General features: G+C 38.8%; 1 protein-coding gene across 2 annotated transcripts in view; it reads left to right on the top strand.

Annotated features, from left to right (window-relative positions):
- Positions 1-12,758, top strand: part of sestd1 (SEC14 and spectrin domains 1) — a 186,733-nt gene that overhangs the window by 55,927 nt on the left and 118,048 nt on the right. For both annotated transcript variants that reach the window (XM_028806200.2, XM_051930628.1), the window contains exon 2: positions 4,882-4,947. The gene's annotated coding sequence lies outside the window, so the exon portion shown is untranslated. The remainder of the gene's footprint in view (positions 1-4,881; positions 4,948-12,758) is intronic.

Genomic DNA, 12,758 nt, shown 5'->3' with positions numbered 1-12,758 from the left:
ATCCACAGCCAGATTGTAGAAAAGGAGTTGGACAAGCCAGACACAGGCAGAGTTTTGGAGACCTCGGCCAACTAGCCACCTCCCACTGCTGGCCATTCTACAGCGGAGTCAGTGCTGGGCCAGCCAATCAGGTGAAAGGACCCTTCTTCCTGATGATTCCAGTGCTCCTTTATTGGAAATGACTTTTCCCATAGGCAGGCAAACAACATTTGCCTGTTGAACCTCAGCCTGAATGTTTTTGTTCCAACCCAACTGCTTAATTAGAAAGTCAAATGAATTTTAATTAAAAATGTAAACTTTTTTTTTTTTTCTCTCCCGTTTTAGAAATTTGTGACCCGGGGTAGAGTAGAAATTTTCAGTCTTTTGCTTTTCTACCTTTCTTTTCTTTCTAAATATTTTGTTTAACTGGATACACAGAGGTGTAAATGTTTGGTGGGCTGCTAGTTCTTTTTGGTATGTGTGTCTCAATGTAAATCAGTGGCTGATTAAAAAAAGAAAAAGCAGTTAAGACTTAATTGAGCTACTGATGATTAAAAGATGCAATCGAGGGTTGGCAGTCTTGACAACTGAAATGAATCTCAAAGTTGCTTGAGCAATAAAGTCTTTGGCATCAATAATTGGCTTCTGATTAAGAAATTGGTTTGGAACTTATTTTAAACACCCCAGTTGTACTTGAAATCCAGTTTTGCTGAGATGTTATACTGGTGGGTTGGAGGTTGTTGGACAATGATGGTTACAGTTGTCCTATTGCTGAATGTTTTGTGTTGATGTTTTATTTGGATGAGCTTCTCCAAATCAAATACCATGCTGTAGCATTGCGCAGTATACTGGAAGTAAAAAAGCTACCAAAAACCCAAATTTTATAATGGTACGGTACCAGCTCTTAACCTGCAGTTGCTCTAGGGGTGGGGTACAGTACAAAATTAAGAAAAAAAAAGTTAAGGCAGTTTTTACTAATCCCACATCAAATTTTAACAATGAGGCCAGTGCAGTGCAAGTCCTGTTGGATGTTGGACTTTTTACATGATGGTTTGGAAGAGCCAGTTGTCTATGAGGGCTGCATCTGCAAGAGATGCCAGCTGATCCAGCACCTCGAGCTCAGGGTCGTTGAACTGGAGGAGGAGTTGGCTGACCTGCATTGTACTAGAGAATTGGCGGACTTGGCCCAGGTGTCCACTTGGAGTTTGCAAAAAGGCAGACTATGTGAAACACGATTCTCTTGTCTGATGAAACCAGGATTGAACTGTTAGGCTGCTATCCATGTCTGGAGGAAATCAGGCACTGTTCAACTGTGCAGTGCCATTCCAATGGTGAACCATCACATTTGCAGCATCATACTGTGGGGTTGTTTTTTCTTTGAGACCCTTGGGAGCTGAACGGTGCAAAGCAGAGATATCCTTAGTGAAAACCAGTATCGGATCATCCTGGACCTCAGACTGAACTGAAGGCATCGCCTTCCAACAGGATAAAGCAAAAATAACACAGTATTTGCTTAGGGGACAACATTTTGAACATCCTTGAGTAGCCCAGAGAGACCAGATTTGAACCCAATCGTGTATCTCTGAAGAGACCAGAAAATACCTATCCGCTGATACTCGCTCTGTATTCAGCCCAGCAAAGCTTGAGAGGACCTGCAGACAAGGATGGGAGAAAATCCCCAAATCCAGGTGTGTGAACTTGTCATGTCAAACCCACGAAGACTGCAGGATGGAATTGCTAGCAAAACGAGCATAAATGAAATAGATAGATAGATACTTTATTAATCCCAAGGGGAAATTCACATTGAAAGTATTGAGTAAAGGGTCAGAGTACTTCCTGAATTCACCGTATTTGTGCTCTCAGTTTAGGTGTGTGCCTTTCTTAATCAGTCCAGTGCACAGAACTAACCACTGATGGACTCCAAACAAGATGGAGAAACATCTGAGTGATGACCAAAATAGAATGGGGTGCTCCTCAGCCAGACTTCAAGTGTCATAGCAAAGGGTCTGAATACTTGAGTCAATGGGATCTTTCCTTTTTTTTATATTTTATTTTTTAATAAAATTGCAAAAATGTCGAAGTCCTGTTTTTACTTTCTTATTCTAGGACAGGGGTGGGCAATGGCGGTCCTGGAGAGCTGCAGTGGCTGCAGGTTTTTGTTCCAACCCAGTTTCTTAATGAGAAGTCAATTATTGCTGGTGACGCACTTATTGCTTAAGTGACACATTGATGCTTCATTTTAGTGGTCTTGCTTGTTAAGATTCCCCACCCTTAATTGCTCATTTCAGTCTTAAACTGCTGTATTCAGTGTTTTAATGGCTCCTTATTAGCAAAAAGATGTAAATGACAAAGCAGCCAGCAGTTCTCCATCTTGCTTGTTTCCATTTACATCTGTGTGCGTTCATCATGCACTGTTTGATTTAATAAAAAACTTAATAGAAAAATAGGACAGACTGAAAATTACACATTTTAGGCTTCAGATCATTTGGACGACATTGGATAGGAAAGAATCTACGACATAAGAACCTTACATTGCAGACTAACAAGACATAAAAATAAGTAAGGTCTGAGATTGGCAAGGATTGGTTCTGATTAAGCAATTGGGTTGGAACAATAACCTGCAGCCACTGTGGCTCTCCAGGACTGACATTGCCCACCCCTGTTCTAGGGTATTGATTGTTGCTTGATAAGGGAAAAAATTAGCTTAAATAAGTTTGGCCCAAGGCTGCAACATAAAATGTATACAAAACGAACGGTTCCTAATACTTCGTGAAGGCGCTGTAGTTAAGCAACGCTCACATTTGATGGAGAGTTGAATTTTGTGTTTGAACAGCATCTCCTTAAAAAGGACATCTGAATACCACTCATATTTTGAGATTTCATTTAAAACTCTTTAAACTGCCTTTAAATTAACAAAGTGGCCATCTACGTGATTTTAAAGCTCATGTTAAGCTTAATCAGTATGTAGTTTTTCTATAACATTCTGTAATTGGGATCGGCCTCCATGACTGTGTCCATGCTGTGTGCTTTCTTAAATGGATGGTAGAGGCTCACAAGTCCTGGGTTGGAACCATCTAATGCCAGCTGCTGACCCGAATGTTTTCTTTGACCTCGCAGGAGCCCCTCCGTTGGCCTTACTTTGACTGCTGAAGGATTCCCTTTGCAGGAAGTCTCCAGTCCCTAGTTAACACTTTGTTCCCTCTTTCCAGGGTTCCTCTACCTATGCAGGTGATGACAGCTAAACAAAACTAAATTGAATTGAAGTTCATTGAATTCCTGTAGTTATACCCTCACCCCCCCACACACACCATGACATCACTTGCACCCTCCTGGCCATCCCATCATAAACATGTTAATGTGCAGAGAGGCTCCACTATGGCTAATGAGAGTTTTACTGCCTGCCTCAGACTTGCTTTACCCTGTCCCATGTAATCTTTGCCCCAGCCATCCTTACAATAAATATTTGACATTAATTATTGTTTAAATATATATATTCTAAATCATACAGGTTTCTTTAGTTAATGTTTTCATGCCTTCAAACTCATTTGCTGGGAATCTCAACGTTTCAACATTTTTTTTTTGCTTTCAGGCCTTTTTTTTGTTTTTATTTTTTGGTGATTTATATCTCCCTCTTTTGGATGCCTTTCCAGTGGGATGGAGGGCAGTTCATCATGTCGCATTGAGTAGTTTCTGGTAGTTTTTTTGTTTTTTGTTTCCCCTCCAGTGTCGTGTTATTTTGCTCACTCAGGCTTCTACAGCACTCTGTCTGCATAATGCAGCAGGGCTCCTTTAGAGAAGCGGAGTTCTTGCCAGTATCTCACACTAAATTACAACCTTCTCCATTTTGTTAAAGAGGCCATTGTGTATTGTAATTCTTAAGGTTTTTGTGTGATTTTTGTACTGTACATTTTTGTTTAATTCAATAGGCAAAGCAAATGGCCGGTACCCATAAGAGGAAGTGCATTTAAAACGCACATTTAGAAACAGTTTTGTGTTTGTGGTGGTATAAATTATGTCTGCTGAATGCCACAGCACACCTCTCTTTTGGTTCTGACTTTTAAATGTTCCTTTGCTTTTTTTCTTGCCTTCAAACTTAACCTGTTTGTAAATCAATGCAGGGCGTGATCCATCACTGAGACTATAAGTGCACATCATTCATATTGACAGAAGTCCGTTCAGTACGGGTGTTGGGAGGAAATGTCCCTCTAATGTCCTTTTTGGATGGTGTGATGTTTTAAGGTTTAACTCTTAAGAGATCCTTGGACACCCTAGCTGTTATCCAACCTGCTAAAATTGAATTACTGACCCTTTAATTAGTATGTGCTTACTTATAGTCTATGGAGCTAGGTGGCAAAAAAAGGACATTCTTAATTTTTCTATATTAAATGGGTGATAATCTCCTATATTAAAATGACATTTTTTTATTTATCGATAACCTCGTAACTCTTTTAGTTGTCATATACTTGCCGTTGAAAGTCAGTTTATAAAATCGGCAACTGGAACCAATAAATAAGCTAAAGCAAGAGTCTATCTTTAATATACTATTTATATTTTTAATCCACTTTGTTATTTACCAGTGATGTTTTACATGACACGCCCAGTCAGTTGTATCTTTCTCAATGCATTTCATTCTCATAGACCATCCTAATACTATGGTTGAGATTAGGGTTGCATGAGGATTACCTGACTCGGGAGTAATGGTGACTATCAAGTATTATTTACACATTCTTTTACAAATCTTATATCTTTCTTTTAAGTAAGAGTGCTTGTACTGGTACTTTGTATTCTGTTGTGTTGATGAAATAAGTTTTGTTGAGTGGTGTCACTGCAACCCTAGCTGGAAGTGTCCCATATACTTTTGTTTAACTATTAACTTTTCTTTCTTTCTTTTTGTTTTTTAAGAAAATGAAGCCAGAAGAAGATGTCTGAATTTTTTACTAGCCCAATGAACTGGTTAAGCTGCTGAAGGTTAGTCTAAAACTAAATGGCTACTCCTAGTGACAGCATAGACTGCATGCTTATATCACTGTGAGTTTCTTATCTTGTAGTTTCTGCTAATTAGACTGTGTTTTCTTGCTGTCCTCTCTCTTTACTGCACTGCCTGATGTTTTGTTTTGCTCAGGCTTTGCTCTGAGTGATGAGTCAATGAGCTGTGGTCGCCTTGTGTGTGGGCTTAAAGGAAATCCCCCTTACCCCCCTTTCCTTAAAATGTTGTCCCCCTGCCTCCCCGTCCCTTCTGACTTATATACATGTGTTTTATATGCAGTGTGTATTGCAGTACAAAATCATGACGCACTTAATAGGAATGTTTACTCTTAATCATAAACAGATGTTTTTTCTAATGCAATTATATACTTCATAACCCTTTGTTTTAATTACTAAAAATCAGGCACACAACGTCCTTTATTCTCTAAGTGTAAGAAGCAGTTTTTTTTTTTTTTTTTTAAAGCTGTCACCACAAATTTCTTCCATTGACTAAGGTGCAGGCTTTTAACTTTATTTGTCTTAAACAGTGACCTTTTTTGTTTTGTGGCACTTATGTTAGAAAGTAGAGTCCTCCCAGCCCTAGGACTTGAAGCAGCCTTTCGTTTTATTCCTTATATTCTGTTCCATTTCTTTTATCCAATATTTACTCGTTTTCTGGTCATGATGCGGAGAAAATGTGTAACATGGTATTGTTCGATCTTTGTTTCATGAATAGGACTGTGTTCTCGGGGTGATGTGTATTCGCAGTGGCACTTATGCAAAGAAGGTCAGTTTGAATCTCATCAGACTAAGCATTCCTCCTCTTCTTGGTTTTAGAGCCTCCCACATAACTCCTAGTAATATCTGGTGGGAACTTTTTCAACAGTGGCCTTCATTTTTCCAGTCTCCCATGACACTCCATTTTTCTTTTATGTGCTCCTCCTGTCATCTTAGCCTTTCAGCACTTTCATTTCTTTTTAGTTCATACCTTCATGGCCTTCCAGATGATTACTTGTTTCCCTCGAATGCTCTATTTTGGGTTATGTTCTATCACCTTTTTGTACAGCTCTGATATTAGTTGATTTTGTTAGTGTTTTTTATATAAAGTGGTACCTCGGTATACATCCTTAATCCGTTCCAGATCCTTTGACTTATACCAAACAGGACGTATACCAAACAAAATTTTCCCATCTTAATACATAATTCACCTGCCTACTCACTCACTCATTCACTCACTCACTCACTCACTCCCGAAGCCGAATGCGCAGTCGCCTTCTGCGCAGCTGCCCGAAAAACCTTACGAGACCGACATCCAACCCCAACATCGCGGCAGGTGGCGGATTTCCGGCTGCAAAAATTCAAAGAGAAAGGCGACTTCGATTAAAGCTCTAGAGGCCTGAAAGGCGATTTCAACTACAGCTCGAGGCCTAATTACGCATTCTGATTCAATTACGCATTCATTCAATACACCTATATCAGGTTTGTGGTGCTTATACTTAGTACTATTCCATATTGTACTGGAACATTCATCATTCAATATTACAGGTGCTGGTCATAAAATTAGAATATCATGACAAAGTTGATTTATTTCAGTAATTCCATTCAAAAAGTGAAACTTGTATATTAGATTCATTCATTACACACAGACTGATGTTTAATCAAATGTTTATTTCTTTTAATTTTGATGATTATAACTGACAACTAATGAAAGTCCCAAATTCAGTATCTCGGAAAATTAGAATATTGTGAAAAGGTTCAATATTGAAGACACCTGGTGCCACACTCTAATCAGCTAATTAACTCAAAAGCCTTTAAATGGTCTCTCAGTCGAGTTCTGTAGGCTACACAATCATGGGGAAGACTGCTGACTTGACAGTTGTCCAAAAGACGACCATTGACACCTTGCACAAGGAGGGCAAGACACAAAAGCTCATTGCTAAAGAGGCTGGCTGTTCACAGAGCTCTGTGTCCAAGCACAATAATAGAGAGGTGAAGGGAAGGAGAAGATGTGGTAGAAAAAAGTGTACAAGCAATAGGGATAACCGCACCCTGGAGAGGATTGTGAAACAAAACCCATTGAAAAATGTGGGGGAGATTCACAAAGAGTGGACTGCAGCTGGAGTCAGTGCTTCAAGAACCACCACACACAGACGTATGCAAGACATGGGTTTCAGCTGTCACATTCCTTGTGTCAAGCCACTCTTGAACCAGAGAGACAGCGTCAGAAGCGTCTCGCCTGGGCTAAAGACAAAAAGGACTGGACTGCTGCTGAGTGGTCCAAAGTTATGTTCTCTTGTGAAAGTAAATTTAGCATTTCCTTTGGAAATCAAGGTCCCAGAGTCTGGAGGAAGAGAGGAGAGGCACAGAATCCACGTTGCGTGAAGTCCAGTGTAAAGTTTCCACAGTCAGTGATGGTTTGGGGTGCCATGTCATCTGCTGGTGTTGGTCCATTGTGTTTTTTGAGGTCCAAGGTTAACGCAGCTGTCTACCAGGAAGTTTTAGTGCACTTCATGCTTCCTGCTGCTGACGAACTTCATGGAGATGCAGATTTCATTTTCCAACAGGACCTGGCACCTGCACACAGTGCCAAAGCTACCAGTACCTGGTTTAAGGACCATGGTATCCCTGTTCTTGATTGGCCAGCAAACTCGCCTGACCTTAACCCCATAGAAAATCTATGGGGTATTGTGAAGAGGAAGATGCAATACGCCAGACCCAACAATTCAGAAGAGCTGAAGGCCACTATCAGAGCAACATGGGCTGTCATAACACCTGAGCAGTGCTACAGACTGATCGACTCCATGCCACGCTGCATTGCTGCAGTAATCCAGGCCAAAGGAGCCCCAACTAAATATTGAGTGCTGTACATGCTCATACTTTTCATGTTCATACCTTTCAGTTGGCCAACATTTCTAAAAATCCTTTTTTTGCATTGGTCTTAATTGATATTCTAATTTTCCAAGATACTGAATTTGGGACTTTCATTAGTTGTCAGTTATAATCATCAACATTAAAAGAAATAAACATTTGAAATACATCAGTCTGTGTGTAATGAATGAATCTAATATACAAGTTTCACTTTTTGAATGGAATTACTGAAATAAATCAACTTTGTCATGATATTCTAATTTTATGACCAGCACCTGTATACTATAGGCCTGGAAAATTCATCAACTAACAGTACAAGCCTGTACAGTAATGAGTAAAGCGGACTACAATCATTACAAAACAACTTCTTCGTTACTTATCATTTGTTCTTCATACACTGCTGACACAAACTCGTGCCCGTTTCATTTACGTTGTTGAAACGGGCTCTTTGTCTAGAAAGAAATAAAGGGAAAATGATTAATCCGTCCCCATGAAAAAAAATCCTATTGTTATTGGCATATTATACATTGATCGGGTTGTATAAAATAGTTTAAACACTACTTGATACCAAAATACATGAATACAAAAGCAATTAGATGAAATAAATGAAAATTTAACCTCACTTTACTTTTCAATAACGTCTTTGTTTTTCACAATCATAGATACCGTCGTTCTCGACATACGGTATGCAGCATCAGCCATGTCCCGGATACGCATGCCACCTTCATACTTTTTAACAATCAATTCAAATTTACGCAAAAAAACCACAAAAGCACGTGAAAATTCACATAGAGTTATAGTGTGGGTTGTTCACTGAATGCTAGCAACTGGCGTACTGACGCTCGTGGGCAGCGTAGGGTAGCGTGCTGTTAGACGATGCAGGTCCGCTCCACGCTCTCATACGTCCTTACGGGGAAGCCCTGAACCCGACAGTGTCGGTTATGTCACCGAGATGAGCGGACAAATGAGGACAATTCTCAAATGAAGCCAGGGGATAGTGCAAGAATGCCAAGTGCTTTTATTTAAAACAAAAATCAGTGTCCAAACAAAGTGCAGTGCATCTGGTTTCAATAAATAATTATTTAATAAATATCCATAAAAACAAGTGTTCTGTGGGGATAAAAACAACAATCAATAAATCCAATAAAATTCGAGGTTAAAAATGTAGTCTCACTCTTTCCAATCACAGCCCACCTGTGCAGGTGCGACTCGCTCCAACTACCTCATTAACTCATCCGCGGTCGTGCAGTCGCGCCCACAGAGAACGACACAGCTATACGGGTTAAAACCTGGCCCTTTTCTTGAAGCTGCAGACCCGCTATACCACACGCGGTGTTGTAGCATGCGAGTTGTATTCCAAACACAGGTTGTATACCAAGCAAAATTTATTGCATTCCAGACAGGACGTATACCAAGTTGGACTTATTCCAAAGCAGACTTAACTGTACTTTTAGAGGGGTATTTTGAATGCCTAATGCACTTTTTTTAAAAACAAACAAAAATTAATTATTTTAATAACCAGCCTCAAAACAGGTGTGAAACGCGTCAAGTTCGTAAGCAAATGAAAATACAGAGTCTGCACTTACCGTCGCGTGAGATTTTCCTTGTAGTCTGTGATGGTACGCAGTCTGTGCCACATACTCCATATGTCGCCCAGTTGAAAGTATAACTCTACTCATTCCTGATACCAGTGTCTGGCGTCTTTCACCCACTGCTGAGTTTTGTTTAAAGTTTCCATTAATTCCAAATTTATGTATGTAAGCATTATTATGCATAGCTCCTCGACTGTCTCCACACTTAAGCTTATCCCAGCCTATCGTTCTTAGACTTTGCCGCATCTGCTCAAAATTTACCATACCAATCACCTCCACCCCCTCAATTCTCTCCTGATTATTACAAAATACTAAATCTAGACAGGCATCGCCACGTGTTGGTGCTTTAACATGCTGTGTTAAAAAACACTCACTGATAACTTCTTTAAAAAAAAAAAACTCCTGCTCTTATGCTCTGCTATTTGCAAGGTTATTCCAATTAATATTCGGATAGTTAAAGTTCCCCATGAGTATAATTTCCCCCTTGTAAACTTGTCTTTTTAATATTACTAAAAAGATGTGTGTTGAAATTACTGTCTGCATTTGGTGGTCTATAACACACTCCTAAAAGAAGGCCTTTTTCCCCCTAATGGTTTCCAGGCAAAGCCACATGTCCTCCCTAAGATGGGGCTAATCGTCTAACTGAAGAGGCCCTGCATTTAAATTCTGTTTGGCATAAATAGCAACCCCACCTCCTTTTCTGTTTTTTCTGTCCTTCCTAAAAATGTCTTTCCTTCTATGTTATACTCAACCCCATCTTTGTTGTTTAGCCAGGTTTTCATTATTACTGTAATATCATAATTATGTTCTGCTACATAAAGTTCCAACTCAATTTTCGATACTTGTAGCATTTAAGGCAAGCTATTTTTTTTATTAATTTTATTGTAATCATTCCATACAAATAGATCAATTTATAACAAAAAAAAATTGAAGATAAATCAAACCCCACCCCTGAGAAAGAGCTTAGCCAAAGGAGAATTGCTTAGGGCTTTTTAATAAGGCGGCAACAAACAAAAGAAAGGAAGAAATATATATAGGTAAATAAAAAATGGAGAAGGGAATTAAATATGGTAATAGTTATTTCTCTTATTCTAAAATAATATTGATTTAGTCCTGCCAGGTTTTAAAAAAGTTCTGTACAGATCCTCTGACTGAGAATTTGATTTTTTCCAATTTCAAATAATATAAAACATCGGTTTCCCACTGACTTATCAGAGGAGAGTTAGGATTCTTCCAATTTAACAAAATAAGTCTGCGTGCCAAAAGTGTAGTGAATGCAATCACCGTTTGCTTCTCTTTCTCCACTTCAAGTCCATCTGGAAGAACACCGAACACAGTTGTTAATGGGTTAGGAGGGATTGTGACCCCAAGGCTGTCTGAAAGGCACTTAAAAATTTTGGCCCAAAATGATGTTAGTTTGGTGCAGGCCCAAAACGGGCCCAAAAAAATAAGGCAAGCTATTTTTAATGTGTTGCTCCTTTTACATTTAAACGTTGGGTTATAAGTTATATTACTATGCATTTTTATTTTTACACTATTGTTTGTTCCTCCATGTATAGCTCTAAACCTGGCCTGTCCTTCGCTCCCTGTCCCCTCATTCCCCCATGACCCAGCAGCACTAAACATTGTGCCACCATGCAAGTGAATGCTAAATCTATATGTTAAATGCTTTCTGTGGTTTAATTTTATTAGTCTGAGAGCTGGTGTTGTTTAATGTCTGCTGATTCAGACAGACAGACAGGCAGGCAGTCAGAGAAAACAAACGAACAAACTTTATTTGTCCTCAGGGCTTTTCACAGAAGCTCTTTAAATAAAGTTACACATAAATAGATAGATAAATATATATACTGTACATCCATGCTATGGTCTAAATACACAGCAGAATGACTAAAAAGCAAGAAAATTAGAAAGAAACTTGGCAGTCCCAGTTCCAGTCAGGCACTATATATGTGTATTACCGTTGGTATTCAGGAGCTCCAGTTGTGTTTGTTTGCATAGTTCTGCTAAATGATTCATTGGCTGAAACTCCTCAGTGTTAATATGTCACAGAGAGGATGTGCAGTTTTGTTCATAATGGCGCTTTGTTTTTTGTTTTCATTCTCTCCTTTGCTGGTACCTCCAGGTCCACAGTGTGCCCCATTTACTGAGCCTGACCTTTAATTAGCTCGTTGATTCGGTGGGCCTCTCTTGAAGTGAAGTTTCCATCCCTGCACACCACACTGGCCATCAGAGAGTTATAGAAGACTAGCAAAATACCCGCACTTCGCAGCGGAGAAGTAGTGTGTTAAAGAGGTTATGTAGACATATCTACATATACACATATCTACATATACATATATATACATACATATACACATCCACATATACATATATATATACATATACAAATTTACATATCTACATATATATTCATATGTACATATATATATATATACACATAAATATATGCATATCTACATATATATATAGACATACATATATATATATATATATATATATAGACATACATATATATATATATAGACATACATATATACATACATACATACATTCACACATATATATAATATTCACGGCATTCGTAGTCTGAATCACAATCTGATTGTATGACTGCATATAGCCAAATTCACGCGCTTCGCAGCGGTGAAGTATTGCTTTTAAATTTTAATTAAGAAGAAAAGAAAACCTTTTTAAATTGAGGGAGAATATACCAATAACATTTTGTTAAGGATCTGTTTTTTTGTGAAGCTGCCTTTACACAGCCTGTTCACTGTTTTATAAACGAACACCATATAAGGCCGTCCTTTCTCCTTGCTTAGCGGTTCTGTATTGTTTTATTGTTTGTTTATTATGATTGTTATAGTTATTGTGTAGGTATTTGAGACTCACTTTTCTGTTCAGGTACCCATTTCCTTTATGTAATCCGCAGATTCTCCGCTATTTTTTGTTCATTTATTACGATTATAGTTATTTATTGATTCCCTTCTTTAGCTGACTACCTGCTCATATAAGGCGCTCTGCTGTTTTTTTGTGAAGCAGTCTTTACACAGCTTCTCCGCTGTTTTATAAACGAACGCCATATAAGGCCATCCTTTTTCCTTGCTTCGCAAAGGAAGAGGCCTTTTTATTTAATCCACGGGTTCCCCACTGTTTTATTGTTCGTTTATTACGATTGTTATAGTTCTCTTTGTATACCACGTTGTCAGTTCAGCACTCCAGTTGTAATATGACCAAGTTGTGCAAGCTTACTGTTGAGAATGCAACGTATAGTTGTACAGGGGAAATGCAATCTTGCCAAACTTAATTTAAACTTACGGTTTACACCGTGCTTTGTTTCCACCGTAGCTGCACTTA

Source organism: Erpetoichthys calabaricus, chromosome 8 (genome assembly GCF_900747795.2).
Source record: "Erpetoichthys calabaricus chromosome 8, fErpCal1.3, whole genome shotgun sequence".
Taxonomy (NCBI): domain Eukaryota; kingdom Metazoa; phylum Chordata; class Cladistia; order Polypteriformes; family Polypteridae; genus Erpetoichthys; species Erpetoichthys calabaricus.
This window is presented reverse-complemented; position numbering and strand designations above follow the sequence as displayed.